Here is a 22,641-nt window from a genome sequence, read left to right on the forward strand (position 1 = left end):
ATTGCTTCTTTGCCTTGACTGCTGGGAAGCTCAAAGACAGGGTCTGTCCTTTCTCATAGCTCTCTTCAGAACTGGGTGTTAAATATATTGTTTTTTCCCTTCTCCTTTTGCTTCTCAGCATTTATCTTCTGTTTGTTGTCTACAGGGTTTTTTGTGCCTGGATTTTGGTTGCAAGCTGCCTCAAGTGCTTTGTGAAAATAGTGGGGCTATAAACCAAAACATTAATAAATTTAAAAACAGCAAAGTGTCAGGTATAAATATGATTGCATTTCTGAGAGTATCTAGAATCCATATGAAACTGCAGAGAGTTAGAAGGGAAAGGGCCTGAGAAGCCATCTAATCCAAATCCTTGTTAAGCAGATAAGGAATCAGACCCAAAGAATTAAGTGACTTATGTAAGACACACAGATAACTAGAGGCTGTTTCTCCTGCGTCATGCCATCCTCTTTCACTATGTGATGCATCTCTGCTTCAAACAGTGTCCACATCACCACATACTACACTGGCTTCCTTTCATTATTTTACACAAGATTTGGGGGCTTTCTACCTAACAAGTAAGCATTTAAACCAAGTGTGGTATCAAGACCCATTCTCGTCCTTTCCACAGACTGCGGCTCAAGTGTCTGCCAAGGGAAGGAGATGATTCCCAGGGATCCCTGCCAGGAGCCTGGCTGGGGACTGCTCTTGGGACTAACTGTTGCTTTGAGCCGCTACATTAGTCAGGAGTTAGAACTGTCAGGGTCTCTCCTCATTAGGATCTGCTTAAGCAGCAGCAAAACAGGAAGAAGTTAAAGAATGCCTGGTTGCCAATATTCTTGATATATAAATCAACCCCAGTTTGGGGGAAGATTTTTGTTAGCCTTATCCTGGGCTATGATATATGGTAAAGAATAGCATCCTAGCACTGTTCATTCTAAATCACTGTGCCACCAGTAGGGTAATTGCTGGGGCTGATCCTGGTCACATAGGTCATGTTGTGGCTAATATATAGGGTCCTCTTCACAGGGCTCTGCGCTGATAAGGCATGGCAGCCAGGCATGATGGAATCCAGACAGAAAACTGTGTGTGCAGACAGGGATGGGTTTCAAAGAAACTCTGTTATTTGAAAATCAATATATTTGCAATATTCTTGTTCAATAGCAAGAACGTACCAACAATTATCCGGTAAATTACACTTAAGAATTCCTACTTTCTTATAAATATTAATGTCTCTAACTTGTAGTTCCATACAGATCCAATTTTCAAAAGGGTGAGAGAGTTTGGAATTTGACACAGCAGTAATTGTTGGAAGATTTCTGGTTGACAAGCCTTTTCGTTAGGTTCTTTTTCAGCTTAGAAATTTGGAGTGGAGGGAGGGGTGACATCAGAGAGCTGGGAACCCACAGGCTTTGGGCTGCCCTGAGTGTGGTGGGAGACCGGCAGGAGAATACAATGGTACGTTAATACATATCAAGTCAAACACTTTAGGAAATCTAAGGAGATAGATGGGTTCTACCCTCTGTTGTTGACTCCATTTTCCCATGCAAACCAGATGACATAGCAGAGTCTAATTTCCCACATTTTTTTTTCCTTCATTAAGGCCCATGGTTCGACTGTGGTAGTCAGTAGCTAAGAAATCAGCGGCACCAGGCTATAAAGCCGTTCTTCATTTAGCAGACAGGCTGACATTAATGGATTTCCGGGTGTGGGAGTCTTCCAGCACTACTGCTTCTTAAAATCTCCTTGATATCTTCAGAGGTCTCTAATCTGTATCCTGCCAAGAACCAACACTGTCCGTAGAGGGTGTTAGTTATGAGGTAACACGGCCGCTAGTCTGACATTGAGGAGGGTTTTCACTTTGGTAGTTTCTTACTTGGAATAATTATCTACATTTAAATCAACATAAATAAAAGGAATTAACTCAACAGAGGAAACTAACCTTAGTTAGAGACAAATTCAGAGCCAGACAGCACCATAAATCTCATGACTAATGAGATATTGAAAATAAATCCTCCTCAGTGTGGCCCACGGATGCATCACTGGCAAAGTCACATGTGAGCACACTTACTTCTTCTCCTAGGACCTAGGAGATGCTGTCATCATTATTCATGGTCCTCCGCTAGGTATTGTGGGTCGCAATGTTATGCTTTTAAAAATTGTATACCCATTAAGCATGTAGGGCGAAGTAAGCAAAATATTTGCAATTTCCTTCTAAATATTGAAATAGTTGTCAGTAGTTATCTACAAAGCACGCGGATGAGACGTCAGCACTGGGATCCATTGCCAGGCTCATTTTCAAGCCAACGGAAACAGTATCTTACTGAACATGGGAAGCCACCATGCTATGCAGATGAGAGGTCCTAAGTTGTACTTCCATCATTGCACTCACATAAAGCAACCAGAATTTCTGGTCCCAAGTTATATTTGGTCATTTCATCCTGGCCATTGGACAGAATACTATCAAAGAAAAAAAGACTGTAAAACATGAGGACTCCAAGCCTTAAAGTAATTACTTAATATGAAACGTAGGAATGTAGAGACAAGAAGTTGCTGACCCTAAATCAATTCTTTTTTTACCTTAGTAATAATAGATGCAATGTTATTTGGGGCATTATAAAGGGGGAGGAAGAGAGAGAGAGAAAGGAAGGGAGGAAGGAAGGGAGGACTACATTTCCCAGCTTGCCTTGCAGTTGGGCTAGTCCCAGTCAATTAGATTTAAGCAGTTATCACTGGATATGGACTTTCAGAAAAGCCCTTCAAAGGGAGCTGATTTACTGGCATGTACCATTCTCTCTTGTTCTTGACCTTTTTCTTGCTTAGAACATACACAGGATGGCTGGCACTTCGTAACCATCTTGAGAACATGAGGGTGGAGGTCACACCTAGAAATAGTACAGCAGGAAACTAGAAGGATCTAAGGTTCCTGATGACATCATGGAGTTGCCACACCAGTATCTGGCTGATGGCCTTCACACTTCTTTTAAATTTTAAGTCACTGATTTGGGAGTCTCTGTTTTACAGATAAAACATGGAAGTCAAAGTGTATTATCTTGGCTCTGGCTGGGTAGCTCAGTTAGTTAGAGAGTTGTCCTGATACACCAAGGTTGTAGGTTCAATCCCCAGTCAGGGCACATACAAGAATCAGCCAATGAATGCATAATTAAATGTAACAACAAATTGATCTCTCTCTTTCTCTCAATAGATAAATGAATAAATAAATAAGTAAATCAAATGTATTAGCTTGAGGCCTTGTTTCTAGTCCTTGCTGGATGATGTTAAGGAAACATCTTTCATTTCACTAGTTGTAATTTATAACCGCCCATCTCTGTGTTTCCAATATCATTCTTAAATGCCCATGTGAAAAAAAAAACAAAACTTGATATTGTATTGGTGAATTGTAAAATTAAAGAAGGTTAAGGAAGACAAGTAGTTACAAACTCTAGAACCCCCAAACCAGCAGATGACAGTTTAAACAAGTTTTCATTAAAGTAAGCTAATGTTTTAATAAATGCTGTCCCTAACAGGAAATGTTTGGGCCTGGCTCTCAGAAAATCTGAAAAAAGAGGTAAATCAAGGCAGGAAAGAGTGCCTTCAGTTGCTTCCATCTCCGTTTAGGAAAGGGACCTATGGGCTGTGGGAGGTAAACAGTAGGGAAAAAATTATCCCAGCCCAGGATGTGTCTGTTTGACTCAGATGATGAAATATTAGCCTACTCTGGGTAGCCCTGGGTCAGAGTTGAGCTCAAAGCAATTGAGGCTTTGCTGCACTTGGCTGAAAAAGGAACTTCCCTTCTCTGTTCTCCCTGTTCCCTCTCCCTTCTTGAGTACTTCAGGGGAGTACTAGGAAAGGCAACAGAAGAACATATCTCTAGCTTAGTCCAGTTCTGCAGAGCCCAGCAGTTCTGCAGGGATACATGAATCAGTCTATAGTTATTCGTCACCTACTGTGTGCATGCCCTTTTGCCAGGGATTGAAGGAACTAGATAAATATGAATAGTCTCAACCCAAATCCAGGGATGTGGGAAAAGAGAAGAGACGCTCCTATAATTTCATCTTCCTTTCCAACTAAAGAATGTGTTGTTAACACATGTAAGCCAGAAATTACTTATTTCATTCTGAACAATTTCCCCTGGTTTAGTGCACACTGCAAACAAGTACCCCCAAAACCTCTCAGAGGATTTTTCATAATCCTCCCTCCAGCAGAAAGAGTAATGCTAAAATTTTTAAATATATATATATTTAAATATATATATATATATATATACACCCAAGGTGATAGCCAATGTTATTCACAAGAAGCAAGTAAGCTACATTACGAAGTCTATAAGGCTCCTGTCTGGTGGTTAACACCCAAGCCGCCTTTCTCTCCCTGCAGTGCCCTTTACCACACTGGAACGAAATCATCTGGGGTGGAAAATCTCTGATATGCCTTTCATACCAACCTTGTGAAAAAAGATATATGTTTAAGTTCATGGCGACAAACAGTGTCATTATCTCCCTTTCTCTAATATTTAACCAATCTGAGCACTCAGGGGGAAAATGTTATCTGAAATCCAACCACTTTATATACATTCACTTGGTCTTCTTTTGACGATTCAACTAGCTTTTCTCACAAGTATCTCAAATACTTGTTTGGAAAGCTTTCCTCAAGTGGGTGTGCAAACAGGAGGAGGGCTGTTCTTTAGCAATCCCCCCTTATAAGCCTCCCATGATACTATCTTCTTGTACTTTAGTTAATGAAAAGATAAATATGATCTGTGCTGTGCCCAGCTGTGTTTTTCTTGCACTGAGGAATTCACAAAAGGAAAATTTTAAATCACACATTTATCAGTGAACAAGCTTGCTAAAGCAAACAGATTTCAGCCTCCTGAGTTTGCTTCAATAAAAGATTAAACGCTAATAGGGCAACGTACCACACTCAACAGATTTATGAATAATCAAAGTTTGGAGGAAGGCCAGGCCGTTTAAGAACATTACCTACCAAACAGATGCCAATAGTATGTAGACATCTTCCCTGTAGCTAATCAGCCATATTTTCTACCACACAATTCAATATTGACTGAATAATTGGCCTTTACAAAACATTTATTAAAATGCATCATTTACCACTCACCCAATGCTTGTTTGAGAATTTCAGGCAAGGAGGAGGATGCCAGCAGGGGAGACACACCAAATTTTTTAATTACTAAGTGGATTTCATGAATAAACGGTGGCAAGTCAGGTCTGGGATTATTAGACCTAGGGACTGAATTGCCAAGGAGTTCTGTAAGGAATAAAGGGGCCAAGCACCTTATCATGTCCAGTGTTTGAGTAACACCTTGCATCTGGGAATGGTGCTACTTTCAGGGCACACAAAGCCCACTTATCTCGGGTTCCCTTTTGTGTTCCCATGCTACTCCTTAGTGGTCAGGCTGCCATTGCTGCCCTCCTCTTCCAGATTAATACCCTTAGTCATGGGGAGTTTGTGAAATGCTCTATCTAGGTGGCATGTTAAGTTAATGATTAAATGAGGGCTAGAATCACCAGGCCAAGTTTCTAACTCTCAAAAAGATTGCTTACTTCTCTACCCTCTACTTCATATCCAGCTTTAAAAAGAAAAACATAAGCAGATTGATTCCTTGTGATAGAAATCACCTACAAAAAATATCTCCTTGCTAACCAATTCTAAATGCTGTACAGATAAAATGCTCTAGTTAAAATGCACTGAACTTAGTTGCAATGAACTCAAAATACACTTATGGTGTGACTAGAGAATGAAGAGCATCACCACGTTTTGCAGGTTTGCTGTGGCGGGAAACACAACTGGATTCCGGTTAATCTCTTGCCAAATTCAAATGTTTCCTAATATTTTGGGATCCTGCTCAATAAAAATCCATCCTGTGCATGCTCCCTGTTAACAGGAATTCTCCATCCAACCTCCCAAATGCCAGGGAAATGAAGGTGTCATGTGCCTCTGGGTCCAAGGATGTCTACAGTAGGTTCTCAAATCATTTAAGATTTCTCTGACACCTCAAGCTAATTATTCTAGTTCTTTGGTGCTCTTTTATGAACATCTCTGGTTTCTTCAGTTTAACTTCCAAAAAAAAAAAAAAAGGAAGAGAGAGTAGTAGGTTTTCCATTAAGTGGATTCAGGAATATTTTTGTCTAAAATCTTGCTTTCATAAGATATGTATTTTTAAATTCATACTCACTTGGCCCACAGAATAGGTGTTGTACGCCTTTCCTAACATGTTATTTAAAAAGAAATCATTTTCACTGTGCCTGTTCAAGCACACCCAGCAAAAATGGGCAATATAAAGTAATTACATGACCGTCTATCGCCACTGTACTCTCTTCTGGAAGGAGACTTGACTTGGGGTGGTGAATACACAAGACAGTGTACAGATGCAGTATTACAGAAGTGTACACTTGAAACCTATGTATAATTTTATTAACCCTAATAAAATCAATAAAAAATAAAATAATTACAAACAAATTGACTCCCAATCAGAAAAGGACAATGTTTTTCTCTAGTGTCTAGTATCAGAATCTGAATAATAAATAATAAATTTTTAATAGTTGGACTATACCAAAGACTGGCATCTAGTTAGCTACCTCAGTCAAGTTTACAAAAACTATAATAGAGAGAGGATAGGAATAGAGAATAAGACAAAAAGATCCTCAGTTCATAAACAAGTTGTTCACCTTCACAGATAATTGAAGTTTATCACAAAGAAATTTTCAAGTTTCCATGTTTTATCTGTTTATTTACGTATATACAATATCTATGATTTCTATATCTAATTATAATTTTAAGTTTGTATATTAAATATTAAACTTAGTATAACTAAGAACACTCATATTTAGGCTTTGAAAAGTTTTAGAACACTTTTAGAAAGCAAGGAAGGAAATTTTACAATATATATAATAATATTAAGGTATATACACTCTGGGTCTTGAAAATTTTATTGTTGGGAGTTTTCCTTAAATACATATTAATGACAGGTAAAAGCTATATGCATTAGTTTATTTGGTGTGGTATTGCATTTTATAACAAAATAAATCATGCAAAAAACTAATAATGGGAAAAAGTAAGTAAATTACTGTGTACAGATAGACTAATACCCATAATTAGAATAATAATTAGAAAGCTAATGCAAAAACACAGGCCCGCATTTATGGTAAAATATTAAGCAAGAAGAAGTTAAAACTATAATAAATTCATTTAGGCAGATTTAAGAAAAACTTTCTAGACAGTGAAATTGTTTTCAATTTTAAATTTTTCCAATCCAGTTTTAATGTTTTAAACGTGGTAACAAGAAGTGAGTCCTTCTGGCCACATGTCAGTGAGAGGTGCAGCCCTCCATGCCCACGCATGCGGACATGTGGACAGTGGCAGGGACTCGTCTCATTCCTCCAGTGGGAGTCAATCCCCTAGGACAGCTATCCCCCAGCACCACTGGGGCTGCTCCTGGCTTCCTGAACCGGCACCAAACTCACACAGTCCAGATTGGGAAACGACGCCCACCCTCCTCCAGAGCCACTGCCTCCACCTCAGATGGCTGCCCTTGACGGGACACACACAGAGTGGGCAGCCGCAGCCCTGAGCCCGGCCACATCTTCATGCTGTGGAACCGAGTTAGCCCGAGAAGGGGACCCGGTCTCATCGCCAGGCATCCTTTCACTAAAGCCCAGACATCCCAACGTCAAAACAGTCAACTAAGCACTAAATTACCACGCCGAACAACTGCTGATTGAGAAAATCAGGGAAGGAAAAGACAGTTTTAACACTCCAAAGTTAAAACAACAACCAAAAGAGACTTTCCAAGTTTATAATTTTTTTAATGCCTGTGTTTTAAAACCAGATATTTATTGCTCTTTTAAAATGTCTCAGTGTAGCATTTTTAGTTCTGCAACAGTGCTGCTAACATTCCAAGACCAGCTATCGTGCAAGTGCCCATAAAAAAATTAACACTAGCAAGGCCATTTTTTTTCTGCGCTTAAGCTCATGCCAATGAAAACTACCCTATGGGCATAAACTTGATATTTTTGTTCACCACACATTAACCTAGAGTTCCTCTGGGTGCGATGCCCAGGTGACTTTTGTGATGCAGATTTCTAAAAAATCTGGCTGGAAGCCCGCATGATCGAAGACCCCCTTTGTGGCGGGGTACAACCATTGATCTTCCCTTATTTTACCCTGTCTGCACTTAGTCTTGAAAGATTAACCCTTTGGCAGTATGAATTCACATCACTAAACACAAAGGGAGTCCCTCCTGGGCTTGTGAAAGTGCATTAGTTCCCAAAGTAGGACCCAGGGACCGCTGAGGGGCCGACATGATTCATGAGAGGCAGAGAGAAGCGGTGGCTGAGATGGGAGCTGGGGTGAGTGGGACCAGCTCTTCAAGGGACAGGACTGCAGACTCCCGGAGTGAAAGAAAGCTTTGGCGATCACCTAGAAATAACCCTTTGCATGCGCCACCATACCGCTAGTTAATGACAGGAGCTCAGTCTAGCTTTCTCCCTACTGCCTCAGAATATTTTGAGGAGAAAGAAACAGGGACAGAAGGAGCCTGGCTACAGAGAAAGAAAATATCATTGTTTATCACAAAAGAAACATAATGGTCAATGGACTACAAAGTAAGAGCAGCGAGGAGGGAAAGTAGATCTTTCATGCACCTGGCCAGTCTCCCAGTCAAAAGTTAGGGGCTGCACATTTAGTTCAATGCATACCTTTGAGCAACTTCCCTTGGTCTGGCCATGTAACTCCCCATACCCTATTTCTCACACTTTCGAATAGAGAGAAAAGGGTCACGGGGTAGGCACCTGGTGCAGGAGGCCAACTTGACCTTCCTCACCTCTGGTGAGGGTAAGAGGGAGGGGAGGCCGAGAGGACAGTGGAAAACATGGGCGAGGGGCAGAGGAGAGCAAGCCGGAGGAACAGACACCTTACCCCATTAACTTCTGCATGAAACATCCACCTCCCCCTAACACAGGAATATGAAAAAGGGATAGTCAGCTACAGAAAAGGAAAACTGCCTCCCAGAAAACAAGGTGGAGTTCATTGTACTTCACCTGCCCACATGCTGTTCTATATGAACCTTTAGATGTTTATAAAAACACATTTTCACAGTGTCCCTTTGCCACAAATTCAGAACATCTTTCCAATTCAGAGCATCTACAAAATACATGATACAACTTTGTACATCTGTTCCCACCTGTGCATTCAAAATCACAGAGATAAATTTATAAAAGAGAATGTTTCAAATTTTATAGCCATATAGATTGCAGGGGTGCTCAATCAAATTACCTGTCTCTGTCGCTGGAGTTCTCATGACAAAGAGAGAAAATCATCACGCTTCTACATAGATAAAAGCAAGCTACATCAGTGAAATAGAACCAGGAAGAGAAAATGAATATGGAATACAACCCCCACCGTTAATACTAAAACTGGTCAATAATTATCTAGGTGGTATCAGTTATGTTCTCATCCTGGTTGGCCTTTAAGTAAAGAAAGGGAACCTGTGATCAGGGCTTGGGAATGCTGCGGCTTCTCTATAGCACTATTATCTTAGGCGGCATGTGTGAAGAGTGGGGTGGATCCAGCATGCAGCCTGTGTGTTTCCTGCTTTGACATTCTACTCACTTCTGGAGAATCATTGCTCATCTTAACCCCATTCCAGAGCCCCAAAGGGCAGCAGGAAGTTCCTGCTCCCTGGTAATCTGCTCTTGGAAACACTGGGAGAAGATAAGCTTTGCCACAAAGTGCAAAGGCAGGCTGTGTGGGGGTCTCTAAGACAGCCTGCCCCCAGAGCTGGACAGGAGGGAAGGAGTGAGGATTCGTGCCAATTTTGAAATCTGCCCGATTTTCAAGAAAGGAGAGATTCATATTCAATACACATTATTTGTTTCAATCCAAGTAAATTTGATCATGAGAACTAGGACTATAAGAAAAGCCATTCTGGACACTTTGGTTTTATATTTTTTTCTAAGATATTTAAAAATTAAATTTATTGGGGTAACCCTGGTTAAAAACATTATGTAAGTTTCTGGTGTATAATTCTATAAATCATCATCTGTATATTCCTTTGTGTGCTTACCATTCAAAGTCTAGTCTCCTTCTGGTACCATATACTTGACGCTCTTACCTTCTTTCTCCTCCCCACCCCTCTCCTCTGGTACCCACCCTTCTGTTGCCTGTGCTTCATGAACTAAGCGTATTTCCCTACTCCATAGCATTACACCATTTTGCAAATGTAACTTCCCCAAAATACCTACTAACTGCAGACAGTGTGGAGGGTGAGCAAGGAAAAGAATCAAAAGGTCGAGGCAAAATAAACCCTGCACAGCAGTATTAGAATTTAAATTTTAGAGGCAAATTAAATAATGCTAAACAGAGTCAAAGGGATAGTTTTCACATGAAAAAGCTGCAACATAAATGTTAAAGATTCTCTAGTGCTGTACAATGTGACAAAATGATCTATAGCTGCACTGTCACATGACTATTTTAAATTGAAAATTATTAAAATAAATACAATTAAAAATTCAATTCCTCATTTGCACTAGTCACATTCGAGTGCTCAATAACTGCATAGGACTAGTGACGACCGTATGGAAAGCTCAGACTACAGAACATTCATCACTGCAGAAATTTCTGTTGGGCAGCTCAGATTCCACAGCTCATAATGAACTCTAAACTGAGCATAGATATGCAACATAAACTAGAAAAAAAAATAAGGCCGTGCCTCCATAAAAGTGCACAATAGGGAGTAGCATATTCAAACTTCAGCTCAGTCCTTATTTAGGGAGGAAAAAACTTTCAGAAAACAGGGAGGGCACTACTTAGGCTAGGCAGCCAAGTTTAAAGGAGAGTTCACGCTGAAGTTACTCCTTTGGTGTAGAAAGGCACAGATACAGTGTGTGTGTGTGTGTGTGTGTGTGTGTGTGTGTGTGTGTGTCTCCACACAAATTCTTTCTGGGATATTAAAAGCATGACCTCACACAGAGAAATATTCATCCTAAAAGCTGCCAAGTGGTATGGATGGCCCCGAGCAGTGATGTTAAGGTAAGGTCTCCCTCAAAACAGATAGCTAAGGAAAGGTTATTCTTAAACAGAATACAGCAGACATTTTCTATCCTCATGGGGTTCAGAGGAATTTTGCTCAGGATTAAACTGTTTACCCAGGTGTTGTCTTTGGGTCTGCTTAGGAAGGCCTTGTACCTGGAGTATTGAAAGCATGGTATACCTTGTGAGCAGGAGGGCTTGATAATGCCCCAAGGCCATCCTCTGTGCTGGGACATTGATATTCTGGTAACCATCTTAGTTTTCCAATAATACACAGATGCCAATTTGAAATACACTATTTGATTTCATCCTTTTTTTCTTTTTTTACTGCTCCCATCTGATAGTGCATGTGTCCACGTGTTTGCACATGCGGGTGGGCATGTGATTATAACAGCTGTGCAGAACTAAGGCTCTAGATACTCTACATTCAGTGTGAGCTACAGATTACATTGGTTTGCAATGCTAGACACAACACAAAAATTCAAAAGTGCACCGAATTCTTTTGTAATAAAATAAGAGAGCTGTTATGAAATTTCAAAACTATATGTCAGTTACATCGACTGATTCTTTACTAATGCAACTTAAGTTCTTTTTCTTTTTCAACATAGATGACATCCCTAGTCAAAACTGGGGAGCACTCACTGATGTATTTACTTCTCGTGGATTATCTGGTGCTTTTGCCGATGGCTGAAATATAAGTTATGTTCGAATGAGAGTCATTTTAATACATGTAGCATTTTACAAAGCACTGTATTGAGGAACATTGTACTTATCTGCCACTGCCACATGTCCAGGGTTTTATGACAGGTGGTATTTTATTAAACGATGGGGAAAAAAAGATCAGATTGGTTACGTCATATGTCTAAGGATGTTTAGCCCAGCATTCATTGGTGAAAAAACTAATTTTAATTATACAAGTAACACATAAATGCATTTTTCTTGGAAAATCTCAGAAAGTATTGCATTTAAGGCTAAAGCCTCTTCAACCACAAGTCAACCCACGTCCTCTGTCCCTCGCCTCAGAGGCAACCGCATTATCAGACGATGTGTTCCAGATCTTTTCTATTCTTTTGCAACCACTCACATGTACCCAAGAAGGCATACACGAGAAGATAGGCTGCAACATTGCTCATAGCAACAATAATAAGAAAATTGGAAGCATTCTAATATTCAAAAATTAGAAAATAAGCAAAGTAGTTATGATTTAAAAGAATGTAGTTGTCTTAATTAAATAATTTGAAGTATGTAAAATGCTTAGAGAGTACAGAGTGAGTACTCTATATACTATATATACCAGTGGCCCAGAATGAGTACTATATATACCAATATATGCCAATATATTGATGAAAAACACAAATTTCATAAAGATGCATACAGTATGAACATGTTTGTGTCAGTCAGACAGACAGACAGACACACACACACAAACACACACCACATATTTTCTAGGAGTTCCAGAATCCCCTCCACTCCTCTTCCCTCCTTCCTTCCCTCTTCTAGGTCATGAAGAAACAGGTATGTGCACTTTATCTGTTCCTCACCCTTAGCAGTTTTCAAGGATAGTTCCTTTTGTCTTTGACTCCATAAGGTCTCAGGGAGCTCAAACATAACCCCTTCCCCCAAACAAAGAAGTGGGTAAGAAAGAAGGCAGCAACAAAATTGAATGAGCATAAACCCTGTTTTGCCCGATCTGAACTCTTTTGTTTCCATGTGGAAGCTTCTTCTTGTCAGATAACTCTTAATTTATAGCAAAAGAAAGGAATTGGGCTTTACTGAGCCAAGGATCCGGAGATGAATTTCAGTCCTGCTCCGCCAGAGTGTCTAGTTGGGTACAGAACAAGTGCCTTAACTCCCTGCATCAGAGGCTTTGGACACAGTCTCTCATCATTTCTGCATTGCCTAATGGGGCCCTGTCTTCATGATCATGCATGTCCTTTACAAATGGAGCTGCCTTTGAAGAAAAGCAAGAGATCAGAGTAAGCCTTTCCATATACATTACTTCTGTTTCCTCTTGGTTCACTGTTCTTTGCAATGGTTAATTCCCAGAAGGATCCCAGACGGATCCCAGACGTGAACTCTGCTCCCACTACTAAATGAGTCTGCAGCAAGGGAACTCACACCACAGAACATTCCTCTTGACTTCAAGCAGGGTCTCTCCCAAAGAGATGTCCTTGTACCATCTGCTCCAGAAAATCTCAAACCCGTTCCATTAATCATGTCAGTCTCAGAGTTTTATTTTCTAACCCTGGTGAAATCTTAATTATCCTCTGGGTCCAAAGAATTTCTGAATGAATCAGCCCAAGGTTCCCGTAGTAAGAGAGCATCACAGAGGCTACACTTAAAAACACAGCACCAAGCTCGGTGCCTAGAACACAGTAAACTCTCAAGAAGCATTCATTGAATGAATGATGGCACCGTTTTACAAATACAATGAATAGGGATCTTGTTTGTGCATTATGTTCATATTTTTCACCAAGCTCTGTACCAGTATAAACACAAATGCTGCGTATTTCCTGTTGTCTGTTTAAAGGGTTACGTTAGCCTTAAGCCTCCTGACATTTTCGGGGCTATCAGCATTTTGTGTTCATCCTATGGCAAATCTTGATTCTGCCCAAATCTCTGTTGATTTAGTCAGTGTATGTATTGTACAAGTCCACTTGCACAAGCCAAGATCCAATCCTAAGTGTCTGTAACTGGGGTCCTTTTTTTTAGCGCTCAAATGTAAATTTTAGATCAGGGTATGCCAAACTGATGCAGTGAAAACTCATTGGCTTTCCAAATATTCTGAGATTTGCAATATAAAATTCAACCTAGAAAATAAATTTGTATAATCTCAGAAGCACTACTCTCGGAAGGTTATTTCCAAAGGTTCGACGGAAAGTTTTTAATTAGGTTCATTCACACAACTAAAAGATCATTCACATGAATTCACTAGTACTTTGATAACTAATGTACTAGAATAAGAGACAACAAACCAAGAAAAAGATGCAGCTGACTGGTCAAATGGAGCTCCTTTACAGCAGTCTCCACTGGCACCGCCCGGAGGGAGTAAGGAGGGCTCCTGTCATGTGACCAGCTCACTCTCCTTCTGCCTATCCACTGCCTCCTCCACTGCAATAGCATGTATTTGACCTTGAGGAGACAAGCTAAATATTGGAGACTGTCTTATTCTTTCCAGAGGTGTCAGAACACTTAAAAAGCACACTCAGTGCTTTGAAAACAAACATTCCAACCGTGAACTAGGTTTACTGCCGGCCCCTCCCAGCTCCCCTCAGTAGAGGGCCGCCGGTGCCCACGGGTGTCTGAGGCAGGCTCAGGTGTGCTCACCTGAATCATTTCTGAGTTAAAAAATAGAAGGATGGCCTTCACCACCACCACCTCCAACAATTTGACAAAAGTTTAGATTAAACTAAATTGAATGATCAGTTCAGGGTTAGCTTAGTTCACCCAAGTATGTTTCTACCTTGATCTCTACTTTGAATTTCTTAGCATTTCTTCCAAACTGGGCAGGAACTCATCTACTATGATAATAACTGGACTGACCTCAGCAACTTGGACTCAAGCTGGGTTCCAACAAATCCCAATCTTCCTTATAGTTTGAATCACATCTTTGCCTTGTATTTGGAATCAAAGGTCTTGTTCCCTGGCTGGAACACTGAAATTCACCAAGTAAATTTCTTCAATACCCCTCCCCCCTCCCACTGCACAGAAGATCAGAGCATGATATCTGTTAAATAGTTGTTGAGTGGAAAACACGTGATTCTCATGAGGAGGGGAGGAGAGGAGAGGAGTGGATAACTCGGTGGAGGCAGGGGACAGGCAGAAGAGCAGAAAGGGAAATTTGGGGAACAGAAAAGAAAGGAAAGGAAAAAAGGGAGACTTCTGGATCTCTACCAGTAGAAAGGCAAGAGAATTCTATTCTGAGAAATTGAAGATATGCTACATGATTATATAAATACATGGAGATGTGTCTGTAGGTGTGAAAATACAAGTTTACACACACATGCAGAGTTCTGTTTTATGATAACATAATCAAATGTAATGTTGTTTAGTTAATATCTTATTATTTGACTACATCATATAAATCCTGTTCAATAGTCCATCTACACTTTGGTTAGCAAAAGTTGCCTGGTGATTTACTGTTCTGTTTCATTTCTTAACCACAAACCAGTACTGACCACCTATTAGGACAAGCTTACCCCTTTGATTGCAGATATTTTTGTTGCTTCCCAAAAGGTATAAACTCTGCTATTTTGCTTACAAAAGCAAAGACTAGGGTTTCATTGTTTTTATAAAAGGGCTGAGATTTTTTAAAGTACCACCCTTTAAAGTTCTTCCACTGAGATCTCTTTGAAATGAACAGTAGTCCCACAGGTAGAAATTATAGAACAGAAGCAGAGGGAAGAAAGACAAATGGGCCAGCGATCATTATCAGCCATAAGTCACTCAAACTATAACTCTTCTGAATGAAATAAAGTTGGCAGGCAGAGGGAAAAACCTCTGCAACATGCTGCAGGATGCGTCACCATCTAAAGCTAGAGACATCTTTCTGTCTTACTCGAAACATGCCAGTCCGTGGTGAAGACCAGCTAAATGCACTGCCCTGCCATGTCTGTAATCTCCAGGAATTACTCTAACCGTAAAATGATTAATGAGCAATTTTCTGTGAAATCCAGGCAACTATCTGAGTCAAATCAGTTCAATGTCTTTGAAGCTTCACACTGTTCACCAACATTACATACTAATCCAACATGATTGAGGTTGTACCAGGCATCTAGTGTGTCTATTCAACCAATATTAATTGTGTGCTTATTGTGTAAGGAACAGTGCCAGGTAGCAGACACACATGCAATTCTAGATCCCACTACTTCTTTTAAGAAAAAGTTTATAAACACTAGTCAATTCAACTCAATGAGAGAAATTTATAAATAAATAATTATGCAAAGACATGGAACTGATCTAGAAATGAAATTTCATGGAAACAAAAGAGCAAGCATGCTGTATTTGGGGAGTGTGGGATATTTGGGGTGGGCAGAGTCAAGTGTAAGGGCATGGGGATGGGTCGTGGCTGTGGTGTAGGTGGTAGCTGGACATGCGGATGCTTTTAATGTGCTGTGCTCAAAACTTGCCGTTCATCCTGTTGAAAATGGAACACCCCTGTGGGCCTTGGCATGAAGAGCTTGTGTTTTAGACAGGAAGGACTATTAGCAGTGGGAGAGTCTGAGGGCAGGAAAGAGACGCTAACCGTGAGTCTGGGGTTGTTGTGATGGCCCAGCAGAAAAGCAGTGATAACCAACTTCAGAGCTTTTGCTCTGAATGTCCTAAACATCCTGCACCAAGCTCCTCAGCAAGGCTGTCTTGAATCACGTCACACAGAAACAGGTATGATGCAGAATCTTTCTACTCAAAGTACAATCGACTGATAAAAACATCAGCACCAACTTGAAACCTGTTAGAATGCAGACTCTCAGTCCCCACACCCAGAACTGCCAAATTAGAACCTGCATTTTAACAAGGCCCACGGGGAAACCATGTTCGAATTATAGTCACAGAAGTACCAATGGAAAGGAAATATCTCAGGCCTTAGAAATAGAAGGGCCCTGGTTCTGTCATTTCTTGGAATTTCCATTTATTTCTCCATAAAATTAGGGGACATGTACTGACTGGCTGTAAGAGTTACATGTGCAACTCACATAAAAATATTTCATGAACTATGAAGTACATACTCAATAGATACAAGGTCATTTTGTCATTGTGTGATCATTTTGTTTCATAACAAAACTGCACACTTTATTTGTTTGTAAAAGGTCTTCTAAATGTAGAAGGGGTAAAAGGAACAAATTTGCAGATGAAACATCAAAACCTTAGTTACCAGGGTTGTCTAGTGTGTGTGGGGGGGAAGATATTATTTCCTTTAGACTATATTGCTAGATTTCTAAGCCTTTAATAATTCACAAAAACTACCTCTTCCCCTCTACTGAAACAAAGAAAAAGAGAAAGAATGACTGTGTTAAGCGCTTCTCATTCAAGAAGCGTAAAGAGCTTACCCTTACTGTATTTTTCCTGGTCAAGTAACCATTATTGTTGAAAGTGCACACAAATTCCAGCACTTAAATAGGTTTCTGGGAGAGGAGGTGGAGAGGACTGGAAGTGGAGTGGAAGCCTGCTTGTCAGGATCATCCTGCCTAGAAAGGAAATGATCACCACCAGATGGCTGCCTTTAGATTCCTGCAAGCATTGGGTTTGTAAAGCTAGTTTTAAGACCAGGCAAGTAAGCAGCTGGCCCAGTACCCCATAAGGTATGGTCTGAGGGATCGCAAGTCTATTCCCTCCAGAGGATTTCCCCTCTCAAATGGTGCTACCACCACAGACACATTATGAGACTCACATCTAGGGAAAAGATAATATTTCCATGTAGGACACTTTCTAAAAATATAAGCTGTCACTTTCAACTTTCAGCTTGGAGGAGGTTTAGTTGCAACTTTCTTTGGTCCTACTGAATGCAGGCTCATTTGATACCAGTCACTTCCATTATGGCGCCAAAGTCCAGGTCCACTAAGATCAAAGTCATGTACCTGGAGTGTACTGCTGGGAAAGTCTATGCCATGTCTGCCCTGGCCCCCAAGATCGGCCCCCTGGGTCTGTCTCTAAAACATGTTGGTGATGGCATTGCAGAAGCAACCAGTAAGGGGAAGGGTCTGAGGATTACGGTGAAACTGATCATCAGAACAGACAGGCCCAGACTACGGTAGTACCTTCTGCCTCTGCCCTGATCATCAAAGCTCTCAAAGAACCACTAAGAGACAGAAAGAAGAAAAAAAATCAAGCACAGTAGAAATACCACTTTTGATGAAATTGTCCCCTTTGTCCAGTAGATGCAGCACCGATCTGTAGCTAGAGAACTCTCTGGAACCAGTAAAGAGATCCTGGGACTGCCCAGTCTGCGGGCTGCAGTGTGGATGGCCGCCACCCTCCTGACATCAGAGATGACATCAGCAGTGGCGCAATGGAATGCCCAGCTAGTTAAGAACCACAAAGGAAAATATTTCAATTAAAGATCATTTGACAACCAAATATAGACATGCTGTCAGCAGACTGGGTGAAAAGCGAAGGGCTTGAGAAGTACAGATTGTACAAAACAGTCAGAGGGATAGAAAGTACGGCATATGGAATATAGTCAATAATACTGTAATAACTGTGTATGGTGCCAACCAGATACTGGAAATATTCAGGGGGAACCCTTTGTGAAGTATAGGATTATCTAACCACTATGCTGTGCACCTGAAACTGATACAAAATAATATTGAGTGTAAACTGTAATTTAAAAATGAAACATACATAAGCCATCTAGCACACTGCCACATGTTAATGAGTTTATTAGAGTAGGCAGTTTTTATTTAGCAGCTCTAAAGGAAAGAGACAGAAACCATTTGTTGATTTACTCATTCATTTATTAATTCTTTTGCTAAATATTTATTAAGTGCCCAAATGTGCCAGACTGTCCCTCATAGTAAAAGGCCAAATAAGTCAAGAAGCTCTCTGTTCTTATGGAGAATATAACCTAGACGACTAGTCCTCAAATGTTTATCATCACATGCCCTACCCTAAAATTTGTTAAGCATGCATCCCCCATAGGTGTGTATATTTATTTATAAGTTATTCACTATGCTACTATACTAAGATGTATAATATGATATAACAATATAAATATGTATATTAAATTTCTCTAATGACAGTAAAATAATAAAAATAGTCTGATATTTTTCTGGGCCCCAGTAGATTATCTTCTATAACCCTTGGCATGTGGGCACCCACTTGGGGGATCTGCCCTTTAGAGTAATTTCTATGAGAGAACTTTTTGCATGGGGACAATATTATTCAGAGTATATGATTGTTTCAATCACCTCCAGAATTTGGAAAGAAGAAATTATATGAGTTGTTCAGAATTGGAGACTCAATCTACTTTTTCTTTGTATGTCTAGTAACTTAAATTGCACCTAGAACATAGTAGATGTCTAGTAAATAATTACTGTATGGAATTGAGGGGAAAAGGGAAGAATGAAGAATGAAGGGAGAGAATGAGTATGTATTATAAAAAAGAATTATTTGCACAGTAAGAGAAAAATAGCTTTCTTGCCAGGAACAAATAATGAGTTACCTTGGTTATTAAAATAATAATAATAGTAATAGTAATAAAACAAAATAAAATTCATATGTGAAAGAACCTATCTCCAGCTCACTTCCATTTGGCAGGCTGAAATATCTAATCATAAATCTCATCTCTAGAATTTCTGGGTGCAGTTTTACTGGGTTTCCTCTCTTTTTTAATGGACAATAAATTAATTTTACTATAAATAATCAAATAGTTTTTGAAATGCATTTACATGTAGGTTCCTTAAAATTATTTACCTTGTCCATAATTCACTGGAAGAGGAAATGGTGATAGACATAGTTACACAGTTACAAGCCCTCACAGCTGACACCTATAACCATTTCCTTTGTTTAAAATCAACCGTATTTTCTTTGTGGCAAATGACTTCTACTGATAGTTAGCAATACTAATATTTGTGTCATGTTATCAAAAAACACTTCCTCAGAGTCATGGTTGCAGTGTTATCAATAATATATTTATCTGTTACATCAAAGTTTTGGTGTAATAAACTTATCACCATTTCCACTAGTTTCCCCCTCGCTCACTGTTGATTTGGACAAAAGGTGCTTTGTAAAGTGTGTCCCCATTAGAAACAGTTCCTTCAGGTGCACAGACCAGTGCCAGGTTCTATGACCAGATTTGTCTGTTGAGTTCAGAGCTCCCTCATCAAGACTCTGCAGAGAAGAGCCTTCTATACTCTGAGAACTATGCAATAAAGATGCATTCTAGATTACCATATAGAAAGCTTCCTTATGGTGCCCTAATGCTCACAGATATGACAATCTGGCATGTAATAGCCTGTCGGGAATCCCCAGGTCACACGCTAGCAGCCTCCTCCAAAGGCTTGGGAATCCTGAGTGTTTAGGTTAGGATTGCTGTTCGCCCGGGGCAGGGATGCACTCCAGGGGAAAAGTCTATTTTCGCCTCTGCGTAACCTTAAAGGTCTCCAGAGTTCCAAAGTGGTAGAGGAGAAGGATTTTCCCAGGAATGCTTCTCCCCATCAAAAGTTAGGCCTCTCTCACAGTCTGAAATCTGAAATGGTCCCCAAATCTCCAAGGAAATTTTTACAGCAAGCATGCAACATTCTTTTTGATGAAGTGTGTGTGTGCACAAAACACACACACACTTATATGTGTGTGTGTGCATATACATATGTATACACAAATATATGTGTGTATACACAAATACTTATCTTTGTGCACGTAAATGTATATGTATATATACACATATATATTACTTGTATATAACATATATATGTACTATTTGTGCCAGATCATATATATGTATAGACATATTTTTCATTATAAAATATTTTATTACAAAATCATAAGCATGTAATTCTGTAACATAACAATATCACACTCAAGCACACCACATGACATTTTAACTGAAATTTTCAAATTAAAACTGTAAATTATTATACCCATATTATTACCTAACCAACCACACTCAAGTAGGCGTTACTTCTGCCAAACCCTCTGTGTGTGTGTGTGTGTGTGTGTGTGTGTGTATTTATGACTGGTTTGTGCGACTTACAAAAACTGTATATGGTATATCTTATTATTCTCTTTTTTTTCTTAACTCTCACCCAGAGGATATGCTTTCATTGCTTTTCAGAGAGAGAGGAAGGGGAAGAGAGAAGAGAGACAGAAACATTGATGCTAGAGAGAAATATCGATTGGTTGCCTCCCATATGTGTACCAACTGAGGATCACCTCCCCCGCCCCCAGAACGGGAATTGAACCCGCCACCTGTTGGTACACAGGATGATGCTCCAACCAATGGAGCCACCCAGCCAGGGCCTAATTACTCACTTCTTTAAAAAGAGACATAGGGCTCACAGATCTCTAGTTCATCAAAAGTCCCATTGCTAGCACTAGAGTGGGCCGCATGCAAGTGAAATAACAAAATTCTTATTGTAGAATTGTATCATTTTTGTATGAGTGCTGCTGTAAATATCACTGAGCTCTGTGTTCACCCAGGACACCCCTACTTCCACGCACACAGCAGTGCTTCCCACCGTCCCACGCGCTGGCGCCCCCTCTCAGGAAGCGGGAGAGGAGAAGCTGCCCTTCCTCGCATGACCCACAGTGTGGCCCCCACGGTGTGAAGGGAGGGTAGTCCCCAGCGGTGACTCTTTCATCACGAGAAGAAATCTGACCCTTCTTTCAGATGTGTGGAAAAGGTGAAAAAGTCTCTTTTTTTCTCTACCAAGTATTGGACTTAAATTCCTTCCCAACAACCCCCTGAAGGCCCCTGGGAGGCGTCTGGGCCATTATGAGAAGTGTTTGTAGAGCCCCTTCAGGGCCTCGGTGGACAGGCGGTGCAGACACAGACCGAACAATGAGAGCCAAGCTGCAGACATGCGGCAGGCCCTGCTTCCGTGGCATTCTGACAGTGCCTTTTCAACACGTGAGCATTATTTCTCCGAGCAGAAATCCCACGGTCCTGATTAGATTTTCCACATCCCACAGACCCCAGCACAGCCTCCCATCCCACCCTGAAGAGAGCTCACAGCACTCCCAGGGCGAGCACGTTCGGTAAAAAGTTGACTTAGAACGGCATCACGTTTTGTGTTCAAACACATGGGACAGCTGGATTTGCCTGCTGTCACAAACAAGCCTCACACTGCCTTCCTCTCTGGGTCCCGCACGACGTCAGCACAGTGTGCGGCTGGGGTAGCCAGAGCAGGTTTGGGCCGAAGGTGAAAGACGCTAAGGAAACCTCCACTCGAACAATCCCGGTAAAAATATTCTGATTAGTGAAGATAAGATGTACTTTCATTTTCCTGAGAGTTTTATCTTTAGAAATAGGCTGCATAATCTATAAGAAAGTCTTAGCTGAGTGTTTTGGGGTTGGTTGTTATTTTCAAACAGCATGTGCTGTGGCGTTTCCTTGGGGGAACACATTCCAATTTCTTAATGGGGTGTAATCAGTAACATGTTTGCTTCGGGCCTTATAATGACGATGCTGTTAACTGCATTCATCAAAAATCCTTTAAAACAGCTGTTTTCAACCAACTTTCGCTGTGAATATACTTTTGTGTGTTTAATGTACTTGGCAAGCCTTTTGAGAAAGCCCTTGCCTACTGTTTTATTTGTTTCCACTTATGAAAACATACGTTTACTGTGAAAATCAGATGCATTTGTAAAGTTATCAAGGAACTCGGTAAGAAAAATGACCCTCTCCTGTCATCGTCAGCAATTGCCGAATCATCTCCATTGATGAAAATCTGCTTTGAGGGAACATGCATTTGGTTAACCATAAAATGACCAGCAGCTCTTTTTCAGGCAAAAACTGGGTGGATATATTTCTACAGTTCTGTGTCCTGAAGTTTAGAGATAGCAATAGATATAGGGAGAGAAAGAGAGAGACAGAGAGACAGAGACAGAGAGAGACCACTCTGGACAAGGTCCAGGAGCAAAGATTTTCCACTAGGGCAGCTTGTACCCTGCTACTTGGGAGAA

At 40.5% G+C, this 22,641-nt stretch overlaps 1 protein-coding gene across 9 annotated transcripts in view; it reads right to left on the reverse strand.

Annotated features, from left to right (window-relative positions):
• MECOM (MDS1 and EVI1 complex locus) overlaps positions 1-22,641 on the reverse strand; it is a 550,693-nt gene that overhangs the window by 167,381 nt on the left and 360,671 nt on the right. Inside the window, exon 1 of one of the 9 annotated variants that reach the window (XM_045850971.1) lies at positions 9,268-9,352. The exons of the other annotated variants lie outside the window; for them this stretch is intronic. The gene's annotated coding sequence lies outside the window, so the exon portion shown is untranslated. Of the gene's footprint in view, positions 1-9,267; positions 9,353-22,641 lie in introns of those variants that run through there. 9 annotated transcript variants of the gene reach the window in all.

This window comes from Phyllostomus hastatus, unplaced genomic scaffold (genome assembly GCF_019186645.2).
Source record: "Phyllostomus hastatus isolate PE091 unplaced genomic scaffold, TTU_PhHast_1.1 phas_contig_86, whole genome shotgun sequence".
In the NCBI taxonomy this organism is placed as follows: domain Eukaryota; kingdom Metazoa; phylum Chordata; class Mammalia; order Chiroptera; family Phyllostomidae; genus Phyllostomus; species Phyllostomus hastatus.